Source organism: Lemur catta, chromosome 4, assembly GCF_020740605.2.
Source record: "Lemur catta isolate mLemCat1 chromosome 4, mLemCat1.pri, whole genome shotgun sequence".
NCBI classification, from domain to species: domain Eukaryota; kingdom Metazoa; phylum Chordata; class Mammalia; order Primates; family Lemuridae; genus Lemur; species Lemur catta.
Window position 1 is genome coordinate 17,558,098 of NC_059131.1, and position 25,905 is coordinate 17,584,002.

At 36.1% G+C, this 25,905-nt stretch overlaps 1 protein-coding gene across 8 annotated transcripts in view; it reads left to right on the forward strand.

The window, feature by feature from the left end:
• NCOA1 (nuclear receptor coactivator 1) overlaps positions 1-25,905 on the forward strand; it is a 241,129-nt gene that overhangs the window by 38,968 nt on the left and 176,256 nt on the right. For 7 of the 8 annotated variants that reach the window (XM_045549164.1, XM_045549169.1, XM_045549165.1 and 4 more), the window contains exon 2: positions 15,021-15,123. The gene's annotated coding sequence lies outside the window, so the exon portion shown is untranslated. Of the gene's footprint in view, positions 1-14,932; positions 15,124-25,905 lie in introns of those variants that run through there. The other variant, XM_045549166.1, reaches the window with a different exon arrangement.

A 25,905-nucleotide genomic window follows, 5' to 3' on the forward strand; every position in this document is an offset into this window, starting at 1 on the left:
TCATAATGAAAAATAATTTTATAACATCCTGAGTGTTACAATGCAAGACTACCTAAAGTGGCCATGATGGACTGCAAGCTTGGAAACCATGGTGAATGAGATATCACCTCACACCCCTTAGGATAGCTATTATCAAAACAACAAGAGATAATATATGTTGATGAGGATGTGGAGAAACGGGAGCCCTAGGATGGAGGTTCCTAAAGAAATTAAAAATAGAATTACCATATGACCCAGCAATCCCACTTCTGGGTATATAATATACCCAAAGGAGATGAAATCACCACCTCATAAAGACATCTGCACTCGCATGTTCATTGCAGTTTTATTCACAATAGCCAAGATGTGGAAACAACCTAAATGTCTATTGATGGATGAATGGATAAAGAAAATGTGCTATAGTATATACAATGGAATATTATATAAACCTTAAAAAAATGAGATCCTGCCATTTGCCACAACTTGAATGGACCTAGAGGACATTATGTTAAGTGAAATAAGCCAGACACAGAAAGAAAACTATTGCATGATCTCACTTATATGTGGAATATATATATTAAAACTCAAATACACCGAGATACAGAATGAAACTGGTTACCACAGGCAGAGGTGATAGTGAGGAAATGGGGGGATATAGGTCAAAGGATACAAAATAGCAGATATATAGGATAAATAAATTTAGAGATCTAATGTACACCATAAGAACCAAACTTAATAAAATTGTATTATATTAGGGATTTTTGTTAAATAAGTAGATTTTAGATGCTCTTGTCATTAAAAAGTAGCTGTGAGATGATAGATATGTTAATCTGCTTCACTGTAGAATCATGTTATTATCTAAATGTATCCTATAACATCATTATAAATCTTAAATATACACAATTAAATTTATTTAAAAAAAAAAGAAAACTAATAAGACAGTGAAAGTTCTGTTTTGATTTTAAGTCTGTATCTGTGTTAACTTTTTGTTTCCAATATAGGGGAACAACCCATTAGCAAAAACAAACTGACAAAAACCTCTTTTTCTGCTTTGCAAGCCCACAAATTCGCAAGTTTGGGAAATTTACCTTGCTTTCAATGTTAACAGATGACTATTTATTTATTTATTTAAGACAGGGTCTCCCTCTGTTGCCTGGGCTAGAGTGCAGTGGCATCATAGCTCACTGCAACCTCAAACTCCTGAGCTCAAGCGATCCTTCTCCTTCAGTCTCCAGAGTAGCTGGAACTACAGGCATGCGCCACTGTGCCAGGCTGATTTTTCTTTTTATTTGTAGAGACAGGAGTCTGGGGGGGAGGTGCTGGTTGTTGCTCAGGCTGGTCTCAAACTCCTGGCCTCAAGCAATTCTCTTGCCTCAGTCTCCCAAAGTGCTAGGATTACAGGCATGAGCCACCGTGCCTGGCCAACTTTTTATGTTGTTTATTTGTTTTTAGGTTGGCTGAGTAAATTACAGACTATATCCATAAAAATAGCAAGTCTTATATATCTATGTATCTTATTTGGTCACTTGCTGAAAGCAAATATATGGCCTAAATGAGTGCTTTTTACCTTGCTTTTTCTAGTTTGAGCACTAGTAGCTGCCTCAAAAAGCAATCATATTCAAAGGCAAGCCCTGGCAGAATGCTCATAAAATTTAGGTGATAGTGCATGTTGGGAGAACTTTTATTTCCAAGCAGTATTTAACTGTTAAGGTGGTACTATCCTTGCCAAAGCCTCAAAAGATGTGAACTATAATAAATAGAGTAAGTCGGTGAAGTTGAATGAACTCTGTAATAGAAATCAGAAGACCTGGATTCTAATCAACATTCTTCAGAAGTTCTGAGCTTGAGCAGGTTACTTACCCTCTTTGGGATGTAATTCTTTAATCTGTAACATGAGATCTTGGATGTGATGCTCTCTTAAAATCTTTTCCAGGTTAAAAAGTCTATGACTGCATAATTGTTATGCTTCCTTACCACCATTAAATGTCTGTGTATACTTTTATCCCCTTTTTTTTTCTTAGAGGAAAAGTTGAATGACTTTCCAAGACCAGTTTATATGAGCTTAAAACTGCCCCCTCCTAATTCTTCCAGTTTATTTTTTTTCTAGACTATTACGGGGGTACATGGATTGCTTTTGTACTGCTTGAGTCAAAGTTATAAGTGTGCCCATCATCCCGATAGTGTACATTGTACCCATTAGGTATGATTTCACCTATCCCGTCCTTCCCCTCCCACCCGCATGATTTCCGTTGAGCTTTACTTCCATCAGTTCTAATTTAATAGTAAGTATGTGTGGTGTTTCTTTTTCCATTCTTTAGATATTTCACTTAGGTGAATGGTCTCCAGTTCCATCCAGATTGTTGCAAAGGGCATTAATTCATTTTTTATGGCTGAGTAAGTACTCCATGGTATACATATACCACATTTTATTAATCCACTCATGAATTGATGGGCATTTAGGTTGATACTACATCTTAGGGATTGTGAATTATGCTGCAATAAACATTCTAGTGCAAGTGTGTTTTTGATACAATGACTTTTTTTCCTTTGCATAAATACCCAGTAGTGGGATTGCTGGATCAAATGGTAGGTATACTTTTAGTTCTTTGAGTAATCTCCATATTATTTTACATCGAGGTTGCACTAATTTACATTCCCACCAACAGTGTCATAATTGTTCCTATCTCTCCACATCCGTGCCAGCACCTATTGTTTTGGAGCTTTTTGATGAAAGCCATTCTCACTTGGGTTAGGTGATATCTCATTGTGGTTTTGAGTTGCATTTGTCTGATGATTAGTGACATTGAGCATTTTTTCATATGTTTATAGGCCATTAGTTGATCTTCTTTTGAAAAGCTTCTGTTCATGTCTTTTGCCCACTTTTTAATGGGGTTGTTTGATTTTTTTCCTGCTGATTTGGTTGAGTTCTTTGTAGATTCTGGTTATTAGCCCTTTATCAGATGTATAGCATGTAAATATTTTCTCCCATTCTGTAGGTTGTCTATTTGCTCTGTTGATTGTTTCCTTGGCTGTACAGAAGCTTTTTAAATTTATTCAAGTCCTATTTATTTATTTTTGTTGTTTGCTGTGATTGCTCTTGGGGTCTTCTTCATAAATTCTTTGCCTAGGCTGATTATCTAGAAGAGTTTTTCCAACATATTCTTCTAGAATTCTTATGGTTTCATGTCTTACATTTAAGTCTGTGATCCATCTTGAATTAATTTTTGTGAGTGGTGAGAAGTATGAATCCTGTTTCAATCTTCTACATGTGGCTATACCATTTTCCCAGCACCGTTTATTGAATAGTCCTCCAGTTTGTTGATGTTCATGCGTTTATCTAGCAAGCATTTATTTGGCATGTAAGAGATTTCAGATTCTTTTAGGTTCTGGGAAGAGAAAGATGAAGATTTGGACTCTGTCCTCAAGGAGATTATAGTCTAGTAGGGGAAGAAAAAAATTCAATACAGTATAATAAAAAATGGATATGTAACATTGCAGTGTGGTGGCACAAAGAGGAGTGAAGCTTTTTTTACTAGTTAAGTAAGAGTTTACAGAGGAGGGGACTCCTAAGCAGATTTTTAAAATTTAACTCCCCCAATAAAAGTAGTATGTTCTTAATTTATAAAAATTAGAAAGCACAGATAAGCAAAAATCATGAAAACAACCACTGATAATACCTTGTTACGCATCCCTTCTCACCATTTTGAAACTGGGTTTTAAGGATGCCTAGAAGACCAAAAATGTCAGGGCTGGGGAAGGAAGCATTAGAGACAAAGGAATGATGAATGCAAAGATATGAAGGCCTGAAAAAGCATGTTGTGTATGGCCAACCATAGGGACTTAGGTATGACTGGACATCAAGGGTATTGTGTGGGGAATGGGCAGGTGTGTGAAGTCAGTCAGATATGGAGGACTTTGAATGTGGCACTAAGGCATTTAGAATCTGTAGTAAATTGGGAGCAACTGAAGGGTTTTAAGCTGAGAAAGGGACAGATTCATGATGTGATTTGTATTTTGGAAAACTTATTCTGGCCAATTTTAAGAAGGCAGACTGAACACTCACTATCTTTTTGTTTTCCTTCATTAAACCTATAGAAATAATGGAAAAATATATATGTAGCCATGACACAAAACAGAGGAAGGATAACTCTGCTCTGTAAATCAGAAACTGTGAAGAATTTCTGAAAATAGATAGGAGATCCTGTGGGTAACACTCACATCCAGAGGTTAGGGAAACTGGGAGTAGGAAGGGTCCCAGAAAAATCAATAGTGTGATTTGTTAGCATTACTAAATGAGCAGCCAAGCAACTCTGACCTCTGTACATTCTAACACCAATTTGGTCCAAAGGGTCTGTTTTCCTGTGGGAACTGCATATGGAAGTCCTGGGTCTATGAGCCTGGGATGCACCTGCAATAACTGGCCATATTCATGCCTAGAAGACCAGGCATTGGTACCCTGTGTGGTGGCATGTTCTGCTACTCCACCACTCCTGCTAAAAGCAATATGAGATGAGTATTGCACCCTGGGTGAGCTGTACCAAAAGCCAGCAGAGTGTAACAGAATCCCAAGTACAAAGATAAGAATCTCCAAATGTTTCAGGAAAGCCAACACTATAAAAAAGAATCAGCAAACAGAAGAACTTAGGATCAAGTAAAAAGTTACTAGAAAAGAGTTCTAAAATAAGTGTAGCTAATAATTTATGATAGGGAATTTATTATATTCTTAACAAAAAGAAGTGATTATAAAATAGGAATAGGCATTTATTAAAGAGAGTCAATTAGAGATCTAGGGAATGAAAAATATAGTCATTGAAATGGAACAATCTTTTTGGTGCCACGGTGGATGGATTAGAACTGTGCATGATTGGTGGCTGGGAGAACTAGCCCTTTTTGGTGATCCAGTGATATAATGAAATCCTGAACTCAGGTAGTAGTAGTAGTAGGGATAGAGCTGAGGAGACAAATATAAGAGAATGTTAAATATGTAGAATTAAGAAGATTGAGTGGGCGTGGGAATGAGACAGAAGGGTGATTTTAGAATATTCATAGGTTTCTTGATTGGTTGAGTAGAGAAATAATATTGCCAGAAACCATTGTAGCAAATTCAAGAGTAAAAGCAGTTTTGAGGTGAGAATGGAAGATACTACTATGTCCCTTGGACACGTTGAGATTGAGGTGCCCGTGAGACAACCACGTGGAGAAGTGTTGTCTGTTCAACTAGTGGATATATGGATTTGGAACTCAGATGTTGGGCTTTAGAAAGATTTGGAAGTCGTATATAAGTGGTAATAGTAGTTGGTAATATTAGTTCATTGGTGAGGTTGCTCAGGAAGAATGCATATATTATGAGACTAAATGACTGCTACCATTTAGAGGTATGTTGAAGAAGAGGAGCCAACATAGGCAAGGGAGGGGAATGGTTGGAAGGGTGAGAGGTGAGCACAGAGTAATCCCATGGAGACCAGAAAAATAAAGGAGTGGTCAACAATGCTGGATTACCAAAGGGTAAATAAGGGCTGAGTAGTAATTTGGCAAGTAAGAGGTGACCAAAACAGAAACAGCTTCAGTGGAGTGGTAGGGCTAAAACCAGATTGCAGTGTACTGAGGAATAATAAATAGAAGGTAAGGTAGTGGAGACTGGGAAATATATTCTGCAGACACTTAAGTTTGTAGATGAGTAAGATCTATGAGAGCTGGGATATGGGGGTGGAATGCAGGGTTGAAGGGGAGGATGCTGTTCCATTAGCCATATTTTCTTCTGTAGCCTCTGTTCTTCTCTACTAATTACCCTTTTCCTACAAACATTGTCAGGTGTTTTCTCTTTTAACCTTTTACCTCCTTTCATTTTACACTTACACTTACTCTACATTTTTGTAGCACTTATTTTCTCTTAAGCTTTGTTTGGAAAGTTTTGTATGTTATCTTGTAGTCTTGTGTTTATGTTTGCTCTTTCTTCTTAGCTTACTTGATACCACAAGTCTTTCTAGGTCCAATACTATGTCTTTTTCTATCTTCAACTTGACCACAGTCTCATACTAAAGATGCTCAATTGAGAGTCCTTGAAAATCAATTGCACAAATATAAGATGGAGGAATCCTGTTTTGGAACAGTTCTTGCAAAAAAAAATGTGTGTTTGAAATAATTAGAAGCTTGATATGACTTACGGGGAAATTTGGGCAACCTTAAAATGCATTAATCAAAGTTTTATAGAAGATAAGATGACTCAGCAATTCTATAGAAGGAATAACTTGAGTTTCGCAGCAGAAAGAGTTAACTCTTCTATGCTAAGGAGAATACATGTAACATGTTTGATTTCAATTCTGTATATCATAAATAAGAGGGACATTGGCAAACTAGAAACTTGTTCAGGAAAGGGAGAAAAACCATGCGGGTAGAGACTGCTTACCCAGTATCTCTTCTCATTTTCTTTCTTAGTAGCATAACTGTTTCTTGTGGGCACATCATTGAGCCCAGTTGTAAAGTGACATTTCCTAGCAGCTGTAAACAGAAGTCTTTGGGTTGGACTTATAGGAAAGCTCTTTAAAGGATATGGACTCATCTGGGAAGCCTCAGAAGGAGCTCTTGTCTCTTCCTCCTTTCTTTCTTTCTTTCTTTTTTTTTTTTTTTGAGACAGAGTCTCACTCTGCTGCCTGGGCTAGAGTGCAGTGGCGTCGTCATAGTTCGCTGCAACCTTTAAATCTTGGGCTCAAGTGATCCTCATGCCTCAGCTTCCTGAGTAGCTGGGACTACAGATGTGTGTTACTGTGCCTCGCTAATTTTTCTATTTTTTTTAGTAGAGACAGGGTCTCACTCTTGCTCAGGCTGGTCTCGAACTCCTGAGCTCGTGATCCTCCCACCTCTGCCTCCCAGAGTGTTAGGATTACATGTGTGAACCACCACGCCTGGCCCCCATCCTCCTTTCTTCTGCCTAGGTTGTGGATGTGCTTTCTGGAGTTGTGGTTATCTTTTGGCCATGAGATGATTTTGAGCATTGATACCATGGGGTAAGAGTAGCAGAGTGAAAAGATGGAATGAACAGGGGTTCTTGGTGACTACAGAGCTGCCAATCTATCCTGAACCATTTTCCTTCTGACCTGTTATGTGAGAGAAAAATAAACCTCTTTTTTTCTATAAATCACAGGTATCTGTTCATGTGCAGCTGAACTTAATCCTAATTGACACAGAGAGCCAGTCCACTGACTGGATTAAGACTGTTACTGAGGCTAACCTTAGTAAGCTCTTCTTTGTAGTTAGAGAAGAGGTTGTGGCCCCAGCTGGTTTTGGGGTTGACATAAAGGAGAGATTTTCTGAAAAAGATTTTAACATAGATCTAAATAGTCCTTGAGAGAGCCTTTCTCAGGCTTCTGATTCTGGAAGAACATGACCATCTCTCTTGTAGGTGTGAGCAAACAGAAAAATCATAGGAGTTAGAAGACTCAGCAGTTCTAAAGGAATAATTTGAGTTTTCACAGCAGATGGCTGCCTGTGAAATAGTTATGATACTGCATTAGATGTAAAAAATTCAAATGCTTAGACTCAATTTAAGATTTAAGAGGGGCATTATGAACAAGGGGCATTCTGAATAGGAAAAAGCTTTTGGAAAACAAAATCATTAATATTGGACTAAAATAGCCATTAATAATAGTAGTGAAAAGTGAATTGGTACTCCAGAAAATCATACTAGAAAAGACCAGTTCAAACGATGTTCTAGAATTATGGGAAGATAGAGATGGAGATCATGACAAAAAAAGGTAATAGACACAGTAGATAGATCTAAGAGATCTGGCTGGGCGTGGTGGGTCATGCCTATAATCCTAGCACGCTGGAGGCGGGAGGATTGCTCCAGCTCAGGAGTTCGAGACCTGCCTGAGCAAGAGTGAAACCCCATCTGTACTAAAAAAGAAAAAAAAAGATCTAAGAGATCTGGTATATATAAACTGAATGTTCTAGAAGGAAGGGCCAGAGATGATGCATAAGTAGTCAAGAAAGGGTTGAAAATGTTGCTGAAAGATGTGGAAACAACCCAAATGCCCATCAATTCATGAGTGGATTAGCAAAATGTGGTATATGTATACCATGGAGTATTACTCAGCTATAAGAAATAACGGTGATATGACATCTCTTTGGTTCTCCTGGAGAGAGTTGGAACCCATTCTATTAAGTGAAGTATCCCAAGAATGGAAAAATAAGCACGGCATGTACTCACCAGCAAACTGGTTTCCCTGATCATCACCTAAGTGCACATTTGGGAATAAGACTAATTGGGTATTGGACAGAGGTGGGGGCTGGGGAGAAGGGATGGGTGTATACCTACTTGATGAGTGCGATGCACACTGTCTGGGGAATGGACACGCTTGATGTTCTGACTAGGAGGGATGGGGGGAGGGGATGGGTGCATACCTATGTGATGAGTGCAATGAGCACTGTCTAGGGAATGGACATGCTTGAAGCTCAGACTCGGGGGGATGGGGGGCATGGGCAATATATATAACCTGAACTTTTGTACCCCCATAATGAGCTGAAATAAAAAAAAAAAAAGAAAATGTTGCTGAAGTGAAGACTTGCGCTTTTAAAAGGACTCACCAAATAAATAAGATTAATGAATATACTGGTCACATTTCTAATGTTCAATAGTAAGAGGCAAAATTCTACAAGTATTTGGAGGGGGGAACCAAATGATTTTCAAGGGAAAGATATCAGGTTGGAATCCAGTATCCTATTAATATTTAATGAAAAATGCTGAATGAGAGAATTTCAGACTTTTTTGATTTATGGAATAGTAAAATTCTAGTAGAAAATTTGGGTGGTTGACAAAGACATAAAATATAACACAAATAAGCAATTGAATAATTTTTGCTTTAGGTTAAATAACACTGTCACTTTTTTTGATTGTACTGAGGACTAGTGAAAACTTCATTACCAAATAGTATTGGTTCTAGGCTTGGAGTTGGGGAACTACTGTTGGAGGTGACATTAGTCTCTCTACATAGTTTTGAGAGAAAAGGGTTGTGACCTCAGAGTTTTATACCTTGCCACACTGTCAATTACACACAAAGGCAAAGGGAGATCTCCAGACAGATAAGGTTTCAGAAGTTATACTAGCTTTGGAATTTTTCTGAAGAACATATCCAAGGAAATACTCTTAGAATAATATAATTAGTAAACTGGATTTAACAGATTAATATTAAACTTTGTACCCTACAAAAGAAATTTGATTACCTGTAAAATAGTCATTAAACCTAAGCCACAGAAATAACAAAAATAAGAACTTAAAAGCATTTATTTTAAGCATTTGTTGTATACCTGTGTGCTAGGCGAAAGGCTATTCTCTGAGGATACAATGATAAATGAGATTGTCTTAGTCCATTTTGTGTTGCTGTAACAGAATACCTGAGACTGGGTATTTTATAAAGGAAAAAGGTTTATTTGGCTCATGATTCTTCAGGCTGGGAAGTTGAAGAGCATAGCACTGCATCTAGCTGACTTGTGGTTAGGGCCACATGCTGGGTCAAAACATGGTGGAGAAGTAGAAGAGGGAGTGGGCATGTACAAAGAGATCACATGGTCAGAGAGGAAGCAAGAGAATTCTAGGAAGCTGAGTTTGATCTTATAACAGCCTGCTCTTGTGCTAACTAATCCAGTCCTGAGAGAATGAGGACTCACTCCACAGGAGGGCATTAAGCTATTCATGAATGATCTGCCCCCATGACCCAGATACCTCCCATTAGGCTCCACCTCCCAACACTGCCATATTTGAGATCAAATTTCAACACGAGTTTCAGCGGGGAGAAATTGAAACCATAGAAGAGATAATGTGATTTTTGCCCTGATGAAGCTTACAGTCTTGTAAGGGATACAAAATATTAAATAACTAAGTAGTTACAATGCAGTGTGATGGATGCTGCTGTGGATGGACCACATGGTAGAATGTGAGCATAGAGTCGGAGCACTTAACCCAGATGTAGGGGGAGGCAGAGATGGCTTTCTAAAGAAGGAACATCCGAGTTGAGGAAGGAAACAGGAACGAGAAATTGAGATTTTTAGATTAGTTGATTGCAAAGAGCATAAAGTGAGAGAAAGAAACACATGATGCTGGAGAGGTAACTATGTTTAGTATCATACAGAACCTTGAAAGCAATGTCAGGGTAGTTAGGCTTTATCCTGAGAGAAATGGGAATCTATTGACAAATTTTAATAATGCAAAAGTGATATGATCTGGTTTTTAGAAAGATCACTCAGGCTGTACTGTGAATGGATTAAAGCCAGGTAAAATTGAAGGTAGGGAGAGCAATTAGGGAGCTATCTTATTTATTCATTTGTTCTAACAGTAAATATTCCTACATTGGAGGTGATGTTGTACTAGCTACAGTAGGATCATAGGGATGGAGAGTAGAAGATGGATTTGAGAAGGATTTATGCTTTGTCAGTTAGGTGTTAGGGAGATGTAAAGGGAAGAGGATGGACCTAATCTTAAATTCCTGGCTTATGCAGATAGGTAGATGTTGATGATGATGATGATGCCATTCAGTAGATGAACCCTGGAGGAGAAGATTAGGGAAGGATGACGAGTTCAGTTTGAGGTGCCTGTGGGACACCTAAATTGAAATCCAGTTCATAGAAAAGTGGGTTTGAAGTTTAGGAGAGAGATATGGGTTGGAGATTCTGCTTTGGGAGGTATCAGCATTTGGAAAGTAAGCAAAGTCATGTATATGAAAGATCACCTAGGTAGAGTATGCAGAGAGAGAAGAGGTGATCCAGGTTAAAGATCTTAGAAGTGCGTACGTCTAATAGGATTCTGCTAATAAGACTTTTCAAGAGGTAAACGTAGGACAAAAATTCAGGAGAGTATGGGCCAACAATTCTGAAACCGTTGTACATGTACTGGGATTAAAAAATAAGTAAATGAATGGTAAATGGTGGGAGCCATGTTTCTCCCTTTTGGGGAGTGAGGTTTTAGATAACCAGGGGCAGAAGGAAGGCTAGAATGAACCATGTGATACCAGATTAGAGTTCGAGACATCAGCACGAACTCATGTTTAGCTTAATATAGATACAGATGTAGAAATAATTATAGATACGTATACAAGGCCTACTACATATACATTTATTTCCTAGTTCTGTCTCTTGAGAGGGCCTAGAAGCAATGACATCCCAGTAGCATGAGCATATCCAGCACTTAGATTGTGCGTTCTCCAACAGAAAGCACTGAGGCTCCTTGGAAAATGGCTGATTCTAGGGCTGGGTCAGGGAACATGCAAGATGATCCTGGAACATCTTCTAGTGCAAAAAGTAATAAACTACTCAAAATCCAAAAGGATAGGGACTTGGCAAAAGGATACACAGGAGCCACGTGAAGACCCAACAACCAAAGCTGGAACAATTTGAGCAAAAAAATAAGTACCATAGTATTACTGCATTATAATTCCAAGCATAAAGTAAATATCTCTTAAGTCCATACTGATTAAAATGAATGATTGAATAAATAAATGTCCCCACTTATTTATTTGTCTTGTACAGAAGAATTCATAATAATTTATGCAGACACTTCCCCCCTCAAGGGGGTGGAACTTAACTCCCCACCCCTTGAGTGTGGGCTGCACTTAGTGCCTGATGCAGAATTGTTATTAATATTTGTGTAGATGCTATTTAAGATCAGAAAGGGCTAAGGCATTTTCATGGGATATGACATTTAAGAATATTGGTGATCTCAGTGGGAGCAGTTCTAGAGGACAGGTTTAGATTCTTGGGCTCTTACCATATATGGTTCTAACTTTAACCAACCTTATAGAATATTTATCCTTGTGTGTTCTTATTAGAAGATTTAATCACAAACTGACAGCTACTTAGTGTCTATCAAAAGCTCAGTTAAAACATCAAAAAACTCCATCAGGTATGAGGCAGACAGTCTAATGAATATCTTAATTATGCATTCATCTAGTTTTTTGTATTAAGTCTTCAGAGAACAATTATCAAGACTGTGTCATCTTGGTCTTCCCTGACATGCAAATGCCTGTGCTGAGTTCTGATTTAATGATATGTTATCTGTCTGTATAGAATCTGTCTGTAGAAACATCATTTGAATGATCTGCATTTTCTAAAATTATATTTGAAACTCTAGTCCACTAGGCTCATTGTTCTTTGTACAGGTGCATACAGTTCAGATACAAAATTTACATATTTTCTTCTTATTGAAAAATGAAAAAACTTATAACCTGGAAAACATAGACCCAAATTTCACACTTAGTGTTTGTAATTTGCTGATACCATGAGTTCGATAGTATCTGTTTCAGTTGCCTACTGCCATATAAAAAATCCCCTCAGAACTTTGAGGCTTAAAACAACAATGATTTATTATTTTTACAATTCTGTGGGTCAAGAGTTTGGGCAAGGCTTGGCTAGGGGATTCTCCTGCTGTATGTGGCATCAGCTGGGATCACTTACTCAGCTGGTAGCTGCTCTGGGCTGGATAGTCTAAGCAAGGCTTCCCTCACATGCCTGACACTTCTGTGTGCCTCCACATGGCCTCTCCAAAGCGTTGTCACATCAGGGTATTTGGATTTCTTGCATGGCTTCTGGCTTCCAAGGGGGAGTGAGGGGAAGCTGCTAGTCCTCTTGGTCTCTGAAGTTTCAGAACATCCCTTCCACCACATGCTTACTGCTGGTCAAAGCAAGTCACAAGGCCAGCCAAGATTCAAGGGACTGGGAAATAAAGCCCATCTATTGATAAGCAGAGGGACATGTGCACACCAGGAAGGAAGGAATTGATGGTGGCCATCTTTGGAGGATACTATATGGCCATACCATCTATTACAGTGTCTAATCTTTTAATTTTATTCCCATGGTTTCATTATAATTAATCCTCTTTACCTTGTATTTTTAACTTGTAATTAATTCAAGTCCTCTTTTAAGTTAGACAGGTTATACATCTTAGAATTATTACCTTAATTTAAAAGAAAAGATTTTGGGATAATGGAAGGCCCTGATAAACCTCTTTTTTGTTGTCATTTACTGTAAATTTATCTTGTCATTTACTATAAATTTAATAAGTATCTTGGATTACTTAGTTGAAAATCTTCTAGAACATCTTTGCTTAATAATTGGAGCTATATTATGAGAATTTGCTGTTTCATCTTAGTTTTCCCAGGACTGGAAGGTTTACTGACATGTGTCCATATTTTTTTTAAGCCCTGTTAAACTGTATAGAGCACAGTGATAGCAAAGCCTATCATAATTTAAAATGCAGACCCTCTTTGACCCAGTAATTCTGCTTCATGAGTACACAGATACAGCATTGTCAGTGATGACAAAATATTGGCAACAACATCATCAGTGAGAGACTGATTAAATAAATTATGATGTATTCACATAATATATTAAATTGTTAAAAAAGGATGAGGGAATTCTATAAGCAATGGTATGAAATGAGTGCTAAGATACATTACATAAAAAGAACATGTGTGAAACTGTTTAATATGCCACCACTTTGTTAAAAAATACATGTATATGCTTTTATATGCATAGTATACCTATGAATACACGGTAAACAAAGGAAAGGAGCTGGATGATTGGGAGAAAATTTCTGTTTCACCATAAGAACTCTTGTATAGTTTCCTTTTTGTACCAGATACATGTATTAACTACTTTAAAAATTAACTTAAAAAAAATGCTCTGATAGTTTTGTTTTATTTTATTTGTGGATGTCTTCTTGTGGAAGGCAGAACACTGGATGCTCCATACAGGCAGGAGTGGTCTAGCTTCAGGAAGCATAAAGACCATCAGAAAAGATTAAACATATGTACCATGTATCTAGACTGCTTGTTAGAGTTGCACTGTCCAATAGGATTAGGAGTTTGAGGGTGGTGAAGTGGAAGAAGGAAAGTAACATACTAGGTGGATTGGTAGTTTGGGAGACAGCCAAGGTTTTGAGACTGGAGATAACATAGCAAGTGGAGTGAGGAAAAAGCAGGTAGAGTAATGAAAGTCTGGACCCACATTAGAACATCCATCCCTTCACTCTGCAGGGTTCTTTTCAAGAGCCGGGTATAGTCCAGTGGTTGAAAGGGGTGGTCGGTGATGAGGTTGAGGATATAGAAGTGATTTGTTTACTACTTTAGGAAGAGGTTCAGAGGTCCTTGCAGAAAAGATTGGAAGAAGGGCAGCAGTGGGGGAACAAGTGGAGTAGGTGAGAAAGCAAAGAGGAGAACTGGGGGTGTGACAATAGGAGAGAAGGTAGTAAGCCAGAATGGTTTGTGTTTTGAATAAAGCCCAAGGGTGATAGGGGTGGAGCCACAGGTAGAGTTAAGTAGCTCCACATTTCTAAATTGACCTGTGGTATAGTGGTTGTCTCTAGAGCCTGATCCATTGTCTGTCTTTGTGATCTAAAAGGAATGTTAGTAAAAAGCTTAACTCTGGGTAGTAAAGCTTAAATCAATTAGGCCTTAAATAGTGAAAGCCTTTAGGTCTCTTATTTCTTAAGAATGCTGTTTGCCAAGTCCCCACTGTTTGGTTAGCTTTGAGGTAGAGTAGGAAGATTCAGCACTACCTTTAATTTAGTAAAATCCAGTTTGTAATATCCCAGTTCCAGTGACCTAGGAATGAATAGTAGCCATGGTATTGAGTACTTCTTTATCTCAGAGTTATCTTGTTCTGGGAGTACTCTCACTGTACATTTTACCTAACACTGGGTACTGAGGCCACTGCTGCTGGGGTGACTTTAGCTGCTGTGATGAGTGAGCTAATTAGTTATGGGCCCCTTGCTTCCAAGGCAAACCCCTATGTACTGCATGCTTCCTTTGGGGATCTCAACTTTTTTTAAAGTGAGTAAATATCTCTTGTCAACTTACATATTTATCCATTATATCTTTAATCTTTAATTTTTATAAAACTTACTAGTAGTGACAAGAATGGGAATTGATATTTCTTAAACATCTAAAGCATCTATGTAAGAATCTTTGTATGCTTACAGGGAAACAGTGATGTGTCACAGTATCTAAAATCTATGATGTTTTCAATGGCCTAAATTTGTCTTTCTCCTAATTTAGATCTATCCATACTAATGGAAACGTAACTGGAAGTGACTCTGATGATAAAATCACGAACCACCAGGCAAGATCATGCAGTAGGAAACCTTGCTTCCAAATGAAGGTACCAACATTTAGAATTTCTACTTAAAGGTATTTGAGGCACAAGTTTAATTTGGCCCCTTGGCAGTCTTTTTATTAGGTTATTAAGTATGGCATGTCCGATTTCCTTAAGTACTAAGTTTAACAGTTGATATCTGTGACATTTCACTTTCACACTTCTTGTTTTTTTTTTTTTATTGTGAAGATATATCCTTGTTCTTTCAAGCACACATTTTGGCTTGTGATTATCTTTTTTTTTTTTTTTTTTAGAGCAATTTTTGTGAAACTATGGAAAATTCAAAAATTCCTGTTATTTTTGAATATGAGTTCTATCATGGAACCAATGCAGCACAGACAGCTCGAAATATCAATGAAGTGTTTGGCAAGGATGTGGCTAATGAACACACAGTATGTTGATGGTTTGAGAAGTTCCGTTCTGGTGATTTTAATCTTGAAAATGAACCATGTGGGTGACCTGAGACCAAGGTGGGTAATGATGACCTCAGAGCTGTAGTGGAAGCAAATCCATCTCAACTTACGCATACATTAGCAGCAAGGTTTGACGTTACTATTCCAACAATATTGGACCATTTGAAACAAATGGGCAGGGTTAAGAAGCTGGATAGATGGGTACCATATGAATTAAATGAGCCTCAGAAGAGATATCATCTCAAAGCTTGCCTTTCTTTGCTATTACGACATAAAGGTGAACCATTTCTACACTGTATTGTTACGTGTGATGAAAAATGGATTCTTTTTGACAATTGCAAGTGTTTGGTACAATGGTTGGGTAAAGATGAAGTGCTGAAACACAGTCCAAAACTGAATAGTCATCAAAAAAAGCTAATGGCGTCTGTTTGGTGGTCCAGTGCTGGTATTAACCACTACAGCTTCATGAAACTTGGTCAATCCATTATAGTGGATGTGTACTGCAACTAATTGGATGAAATGATGAGGATGCTTGTGATTAAGGAGCCGAGATTGATTGATAGAGACAGGCCAATCCTCTTGCAAGACCGCATGTTGCAAAAAACAATGCTGGTCAAACTACAGAGGCTGGACTTGGAAACTCTCTGTCATCCACCATATTCACCAGGCCTTGCGCCAAATGACTAGCACTTCTTCCAGGCTTTGGACCACTTCTTGCAAGGAAAAATATTCAGTTCTCAACAAGCTGTGGAAAATGCCTTTTGCAATTTCATAGCCACTTGCTCTTCAGGCTTTTAAGCTGCTGGCATAAGCAAGCTACCCTTAAGGTGGCAAAACTATGTTGATAGCTTAGGTGCATACTTTGATTAATTGCACTGCTTCTTGTTTGAGATATAATAAACTAAGCTTTCAATTAGAAATCAGACATTTCATATTTAATGACCCAAATATAATATTCGTTTTTATATATAGGTTTTTTTAAGGTTATAGTTCTTACATGTTAGAATGTTTAGCTTTTAGAGAAGAGTTTCCTTTCCCCCCTAGAAAAGATCCACTTTTAAAAGGAGATATTCCTTATAAGTACAAAAGCATGTCAATTATAAGAAATATATTAAGTGCAGATTAAGACCTCAGTAACTGTGTTAGAACTAGAACAAATAAATATCAGTTTAATAATTATTTTATTTCACATCATGACCCCTGAGATGAGTAACTGAATTCAGTACTCTAACAGAGTCCACCTACCTGATATCAGAGACTTTAGTGATTGTTCTTTAGTTCCTTTCTTTCCTTTCTTTTCTTTTCTCCTAAACTTATTGTTAAGAGTTTTCTATTCAGCAAGAAGTTTCACTGTTACTCCCCATAGGCTGTCTCTGTAGGACCTTTGGGATCTAATGGATTAGTTTCACTTGGACCAGAAAAGCAAAATATGTAATTAAAGAATCAGATGACACTTCCAAAACATGGAGTGGATCCTCACTTGAAAGACTACATAAGACAACTGAAAACAAAAAGGAAATATAATATTAATAGAAAGCAAAACCAAAAATAGTCCTATTTTTCCAAAATACATATAAATTCCAAACGGAGTTAGTTAGGTGTTTATTTAAAAAAATTTTTTTAATTTTAAATATTGATAGATTTTTTTCCAAATAGGCAGAAAGTATGGAAAGTATTTTAGGGGACAGATCAAAGTTGGGTGGTTTCTCTGTATGTGTTACAGAGGTTTGTAAATTAATATTTTGCTAGAATATAAAGAAGGTGAAAATCTGAGAAAGATGTATTACTTATTATTAGGATTCCTAATTTTATGCTCTTTTGTTTTGGAAGAAGAATATTTAAAGCAATAAATTCCAAGATAATAACAATTCATGATACTGAAGTCCAAAACTACCTCAATTGAAATAAGTGGATTATCTCCTAGAAGGGCATGGAATAATTGAGTAATTTTTGCCAAAGAAAAGTTATATCAAATCTAGTAGAAGGTGAAAAAGAGGTTGCTTTGATGATATCTTTTAAAACTTCTTTGGTAGCTAGTAGATGTATTGTATTTTTCTAATTTTGGGGGGGGGTGACCTTTTGAATCATATGGTAATGATGATTAAATATATAATTTATGTTATTACCAGAGCCATTTTACTTATTTTTTAGGTATATATTTCCTTATTCCTTTCATTTAAGAACATTAGTTTACTGCCCAAGGTCTGCAAAGAATGATTCTAGATATGTGGAAAATATGAATTATTCAATAACTTCATTATGAATGCAGTTGAAGACATCTTTTACGTAGAATGCTTACTCTGGAGCTAGAGAGATTAAATACATCTATCTGAAGCCATTTAAGTGCAATCATAAAATGAGCACATAAAATCATAATTTAGAATTCCTTTCTAAGTAATATAGTTAAGTTCTATATTCAGACCTTAACAAAAGCAAAGATTAGGAAATAGGAAGTTCTCATTGATTGAATTTGCTGACTAATTGGTTATGGTTGTTAACTGATTCTACTTGTGAAAGTGTCATACAGCCTACATTAGATTGTTTAAATCCTTAAATTAGGAATTTCTAATTCATCAATTTCTTATATCTCCCCACCTTTTGCAAGTGTTCACAGAGTGATATCCTGTATTCATATTTGTCATTTTCCCTTTTGAAAATGAAAAAAAGTCAAAATTTCCCAAACTTGTGTTTAGAAGCTTTATATAATACATTTGAACAACACTTTCTTGTGATTTGTTTTTTTTGAGAGGACTTTAGATTTTAAGATTATGGGGTTTTGTTGTTTTGGGAGATAAGAATAAAACAAAATCGGTACTTGAACAGATGAGTTAAGGCCCTAGGATGTTTGCAAGGTTATATATCCTGGATTACCATTTGCATTAAGTTAAAATGGTGCCTTTTAAAAGTATGTTGTTTGGAATCAGTAAAACATTTGAAAACAAATTTTGGCAAGGTATATTAAGGGAATGGGTATTCCCTGCTACAGTTTTCTCTGTGGTCTGATGGAAAGAGCACAAGCTTTGGCTCTTCTACTTTTATGTTACCCTGGGAAATTGAATTAATATTTCTTAGTTTCCTTTTCTGTAATAATTAATTTTTAGATGTGATAAAAAATAAATAAGTGTATAAAATAATGCATTTTAGTGTAAAATTAATGAATTATTGCTAAAGATGGAGAAGACCACACTACTGAAGTATCATTCAGAGGTATCCTCATAGCAAAAAACAGCTATATTCACACTACTACTGAGAAGCTTGTAAAACCAGTTTCAAAGTTAATGGCAAATATTATGCTTGGAGAGAAAGTAAAATGAGCTTTTGGCAAAAATTCCTTATCAAATCAAAGGCATACCATTTTGAAAAGCAATTACTGTCATGTGCACATGCTAGTGGCTATTTTGTTTTCATTTTCTTTCATGCATTGTTGTACAGAGGACATACTAGCACTTGATACAGGTCTGTTACTGTTTATCATTGCAAAATCACTATAGCAGAAGAGTTTTTGTTTTGTTTTGTTGGTGGTATTGTTTGCTTGCTTTTTTAAGCCATGATAGCCTAGAAAAGTTGCATTGGTTCCTTCTGATCAAAGTACCAACAACTTGAGCTGCAGGAAAGGGTGTACTTGCTTTTTGAGTAAAAGAGGTTGTACCAGGATATCAATTCATACCCTGCTTTTTTTCAGAGAGATGAATTGGCATTTAGTAATGTGGCTTTTGATCTTGACTTAATGTTGAAGAAAAGAGTAAAACTTGTGGATGTAAGCAATTTTTGGTTACATCTACAAGTTGTACCACCTCTTTTCAGAGTTTTGTGACAAAATGGTCAGCAACTATAGTATCCTACTTTTTCACGGTGATGTATCCTAACTATGTAGGAGAAAAGGGTTTACATGTTTATTAGCTTTGTAGTAAAATGAGGTAAAGAAATATTTCTTTGTTGCTGTTAATGCTATTTCTGCGATTTCAGGAGGCACAACTTACCAAATAACTTCGGTATTTCAAATATTTTGAACTTACAACTTTATATTCATGATATCATGTTATGGGTGAAATATAAGGGTTTTGTAAAAGTCTGAATTATGGTACAAAATAATACAATCTCTAAGAATTTGATCACTGCCCCACATTTGATGATTTTATTAATTTATCAAACCCAGTGAATTTTCATTGTGCATGATTAAAAACCACATTCAAATTTTGAAATAGAACATGAAGAAATTCTTTCCAGAGCCAAAATGCAAGCAGAGAGTAGATTAGGAATCTTTTTTTTTCAATCTCTCAAGTTGAAGCATTTAACTTCCAGCTTTGAGTGGGATATACTTTTTTTAGAATTAAAAGGAATGCTGAAAGTAGACATCAGTGAGAAATCTTGCTGTAATTACTGGGTCTATATTCGATCATAATATCCAGACTGTATAACACAACTGATTTATTATTTATAATTAGAAATTTTTAATTTAATAGAAGTAAAGAATAAGAAAGAAACCAGCTAAATATGAAAATTGGTTTATAGTTCAGTCTGATTCCAGACCTGGGGCCTTGAACATCTTATAATGAATTATCTAACACTAATTGGGTTGTGGCAAAATGACTCAGGTGTTTAATTGAATGGGCTCTGGCTGGCCAAAGATGAGACAATTTGAGCATCAATAAGCATAACTGTAATATAATGATTCATATCAAATATGTTTAAATCCATAAGTTCATAATGATACTTTAAAAAAAATGGCCAGGCATGGTGGCTCAAGATTACAGATCCCAGCACTTTACGAGGCTGAAGCAAGAGGATCACTTGAGGCTAGGAGTTCAAGACCAGCCTGGGCAACATAGTGAGACCTTGTCTCTACAAAAAAATTTTAAAAATTAGCCAGATGTGGTGATATACACCTGTAGTCCTAGGTATTTGGGAGGCTGAGGTGGAAGGATTGCTCAAGCCCAGAAGTTTGAGGTTACAGTGAACTATGGTTGTGCCACTGCACTCCAGCCTGGGCAACAGAGTGAGATTCTCTTTCTGAAATAAAAAAATAACCAAAAAACAAAAACCACTCATTAGTTTTTTTGGAGTGTGCTAAGGAACTAACTATACTTTTTTTTTTTTTTGAGACAGAGTCTCACTTTATTGCCCGGGCTAGAGTGAGTGCCGTGGCGTCAGCCTAGCTCACAGCAACCTCGGTCTCCTGGGCTTAAGCGATCCTACTGCCTCAGCCTCCCGAGTAGCTGGGACTACAGACATGCGCCACCATGCCCGGCTAATTTTTTTTTTTATGTATATATATTTTTAGTTGGCCAGATAATTTCTTTCTTATATTTTTAGTAGAGACGGGGTCTCGCTCTTGCTCAGGCTGGTCTCGAACTTCTGAGCTCAAACGATCCGCCCGCCTCGGCCTCCCAGAGTGCTAGGATTACAGGCGTGAGCCACTGCGCCCGGCCCAGGAACTAACTATACTTTAGGGTAACCAAATAGTTGATGAGGGGAAGTTTTTTTTTTCCTTAGAGCATTCTTGTTAATAAATGAAGAAAGAGTGATAGAACATCACCATTTTGTAGTGAATTCCTGAACCTAAGTAAAGATCATCAGTGGCTGCTAACATCACAGGAAGAAGTACAACTAGCCATTAGCTTTCTCTTTATGAAAGTTCTCAACACTACCTATGAAGTATTTGTGTCAAAAAGATTGAACTTGAACCTGACTCTGATCAAGCCTCTAATGCTAACAACCAGCTTACAGGAAACACAGAACACAGAGAAACACTTGAAATGATACCATGGGGATGTAGTCAGTAAAATATAGGCTATGGGAAACTCCTTGGGACATATGACTTAGTTTTTTTAACAAATAAATTGTAGGGAGAAAAAAGAGAAACGAAAGGAAACTGTAGATTAACAGCAATGTTCGGACTTTACTTGGGTCCAGATTTTAGCAAACATTTATGAAGTAACCAGGGAAATTTGAGCACTGACTGGATATTTGATATTAAAGAATTATTGTTAATTTTTAGGTGTGATAATAGTATGTAGTTATGTTTTTTAAAAGTCCTTTTTAGAGATACATATCGAAATATTGATATATGCAAAGTTATGCCTGGGATCCTGCTTTATTATTATCTGGAGTACAGGGGAGGCTGTGGGTGGGAATTACACAAGATGGGCCCTGTGTTGATCATGCATGAGACACTTGTGATTGGGGGTAGGGTGGAGAGGAAGAGGGGTAATTCTTAATAATAGTCTCTAACTTTTTTGAAAAATTCCATAAGAAAAAGGTCCCAAAATAAAATTGAATTATGTGTATTTAGCAACCTGCTGAATTTTATTTTTAATAATTTCTTGAGTCTATTGGGTGTTCTCTATAGAAAATTATATTGCCTACAAAGGACAGTTTTACTTTATAGTGCTTACTATTTACCAGACTCTCTTCTAAGCACTTTATACAGATTAACTCGTTAGATCATCACAAGAAAGTCGATGAAATAGACATTAACTTGCCAAAGTTTACCTAGCTGGTATGTGTTAGAGCTGGGATTTGTATCCAGGCATTCTAGCCCTAGAGTCTATGCTTCTCTAGTTTTTGTACCTCTCTTTATAACTTTTTATCTTTAATCCCTCTACTCTAATCCTTACACTTTGTATTTCTTTTGTTTGTCTTAGTGTGCTGGTCAAGGAGTTCAACTTTTAAGGCTAGTTTTCATTTATAATTTTGTAGTTGGAGGTTGTCTTAATGCTTAGGGAATCCAGAGTGAAGTTAAGGTTACTCCTGTACAAATATAAGGTACTTTCTAAGAGACTGAGAATTAGCTTAGTGTGTAGCCAGAAACCAAAGAATAAAGTGTATTATAACAGCCTCTAGTGCTTTTTTAATATTATTATTATATTTCCCTCCTGATCTGTAAGTAGCCTATTCATGGCTCATTTTACTATCAATTACTTGTTGATTTTATTGGTTCCACTTGCTGAATTTCTTTGTGACACTTAAATAAAATTATTCCTTCCTCCCCTTAACCCCTATACCTGTTATGTAATTACCTCCTATTTGACTTTACATAAGTTACATGAGATTATTTTAGGCAAAACACTTAGTACACTGTTTACCACATAATAAGTATTTAGTAAATATACCTTTTGTTTTAAGAGACGAGTTCATAATTTTGTTTAAAAATTGTTCTTTATCCTTTAGTTAACTTTTGAAATGAGAAGAGAATATGGTTTAGCTACTTTAAGAAGTCCTGGGCCTGGGACAGGTAGGAAAAACTGTTAATAATGTGTTATGGTGGTTTAATGAGTAATCTCTGTGTTCTCTGCAAGGAAATTTTTTATAATAGTCCTGAGTCTGAGAAAAATTAAAAGAATACTTGCCTATTTTTGGGTGGTGTGGGAGCAATTTAGGGGAAAATGTAACTTGCCCCAACTCCATGGGTTTTTCGGTTTCTCTTTAGCCAACTGCAAAGGACACTGTGACTTAGAAAGATAACTCAGCTTCATGAAAGAAGGCAAATAGGTGCTAGTAAGAAAGAAAACTTTTGGTGTCACCCTCATGGGAGCTGGGTCACAAGTACAACTTTTTTTTTTTTTTTTTTAAGGTTATGGGGTTATCCAAAGACCTGGGGTAGCTGTTAATAAAGTTGTGCTGTTCTGTGCTTCCCTGTCTCCCTCCAACCCAGCTGCACCTGTTCTTTTGTACAGCAATAAACTGAAGCAGCCTTTTAATATACCTTTAATGGTAATTTGAAAATGATGTTAAAGTATTTGGAAACTGAAGACTGTAGAAACACAAAAGAACCTTTCATTTTCCAAAGGATAGTTAAAATTATTGAGTGGTGTAGCTATTGAGAATGCATGACCAATCACTTGACTGTGTTGAAGAAGAGGATTTGCTTTTGGGGGGCCGGAAGTTATTGGTAAGAGGTAAAACATACTTTTTGAAAAATAAATGTGTATGTCAGAAACTCACTCTCCTTTCTGATCATGAAACCATTGAGAGGAAAGATGAAATGCTCTCCGACTAAATCTGGATGCTGTGAAAGCCAAAAGGTGATCGGCAAGAGTAAGCATAGTTGAGAGGTACTCAATTTAACTTCTGTTACCAGTTAGTTGGTGAAGGCATTGAGACCTTTATTGTTCTGAAGATGATCTTAAATGAGGAGGCATAGCTAATGTCTCTACGGGGTGCGGGATCAAGTGAACTTAAGAGAAAAGCAAGCTGATACGAGAAAAGCAAAAAATATAATCACAATAATAGCTAATACTTAATAATTGCTATGTATCAGGAACTGTGATACTTTATATATATTTTCAGATACTTCCCCAATAACCATTGAGGTGTAAGTTATTATTGAATCTATTTTATGTATAAAGAAACTGACTCATAGTAAGCCTTACTTAGAAGTTAAATAATTCACAGTGGAGCCGGGATTCATCCATCTCTTTCTCTTACAGTGAAACCAAGTTTGAGATCAGAACCTGATTCTTAAACAGGATTTAAAAGTGAATTATTCTTCTAAAGAAACTGCAAAAACATAGATTTGGGAAACTGACGGATTTAGAGATTTTACTAGGTCACTATAAGTTTATGATATGGCAGGGCTCCTAAAAAGTTGTAATCACAAATAGTTGCAGTATAGTGTCTCATATAAGAAAGGTCACAGTTGTAATGTACTACTTATTAGTAAAACCACATTTTATGATTTTAGAGAAAGAGGGGTGCTATATTGGTTTTGACAGTGGTGTTTGATATGGAGTGATTATTCAAGCACTTTGTCACTTTAACTTCCTCAATCAAACATAAACATGGAGATATTAAACATGGAAATGAATTTAAATAGCTATGAAATTTTTTGGCATTCCTTGAAATTAGAAATTCCTTACATTTTTAAGGAACATTCTTTGCTTAATCTTTGTAAGTGTAGCATAGTAAACATAAAATTAGATTAGATACAAAATTGAGAATCTCTGTCCTTATTCTTCATAATGTGTAGGTTCATTTAATGCCAGTAAAAATTGTAAGCCTGAAGAAGTATAGTATAAGACTTGCATTGTTAATAAGGGGTTTATTTAGTTACCTATGAAGCTTTTATTATATTTAAATTTAGGATTAAGTATATTTTTCTAGTTTCCCAGTTAATGTAACATTTAAAAAAATCAATTTTAGATTAAACCACAAAGGAAAACCTAAGTCAATTCCAGACAAGCTGAAACTATATATGTTCATTCTCTGACTACAGTAGAAGTTTAAAAATGCACAATTCCCACCACTTGGAAAAATAAAACAGAAAGCTTTCTTAAGTAAATATTGTGTCGAACAGGAGATCAGATATACAATAACTGATGATTATTTAGCAAGCTGAAATGAGACTCAGGCTAAGATTAATACTACACTTAGAAGTAAATTCATAATCTTTGTTAACTTCACTTTTGATAAAGAAATACATGGACTAAGCACTGAACCTCAGAATTTAGCAAAACACACAAACTCAACAAAATAAATGCCCAGGAGAAAAGAGGATATTAATAAGACCAAAACAAAAACAGATGAATTAAAAAACAGAAACCACAGAAATGAAAAAATCTAAGTGCTGTTTTTTAGGGTTAAAAAACAAAATAGAAAAATATCTGACAAATCTTATCAAGGAAAAGATAGAAAATCAAAGTTAGAAAGGATAAAGAAGATATAAAAATAGAAAAGAGATTTTTTTAAATTATAAGAGAACACTGTTTATTAACTCTAAGACAATTATTTAAACTAAATTATGAAACACCCAAACTGATTTTAGAAAAGTTGGTCTGGGGCCAGATCGTTTTGCCAGCTAATTCTTTCTAACTTTCAAAGAACATATAATTTCTATGGTGAGAACTGTTCTAGAGATTATAAAAAGATGGAAATATGCCCGATCAGTGTTATAAAATCAATATGAATCTCTTAACAATGGTTCAGGATAGTGAGATTCTTTTGGAGGGGTTGCTTTTTTTTTTTGTAGTTTCTATTCAAAACACAGATTTTTCTTGACTTTAAGACAATCAAGAAAAAAACCCCAAACAACCAGAAATTCAAGACTTAAACAAAGATGTCCTTTATATGTATTATTTACCATTACTAGCATTCCTTTATGTAGATTCAAACTTTGATCTAATATTCTTTTCCTTTGTCTAAAGAACATTTCTTTAAGTGCACAATTTGCTGGTAATAGATTTTTCTCAGCCTTTGTCTAAAAACATTTCCGCTTTCTTTTTGAAATATATTTTAACTGGGTATAGAATTTTAGGTTGGCATTTTTTTTCTTCCAGTACATTAACAGTGTTGCTCTATTGTTTTTTCATTTGTATGATTTCTGATGAGAAGTTTGCTATCATGCATACTTTGTTTTTCTGTGCATAATAGGTTTTTT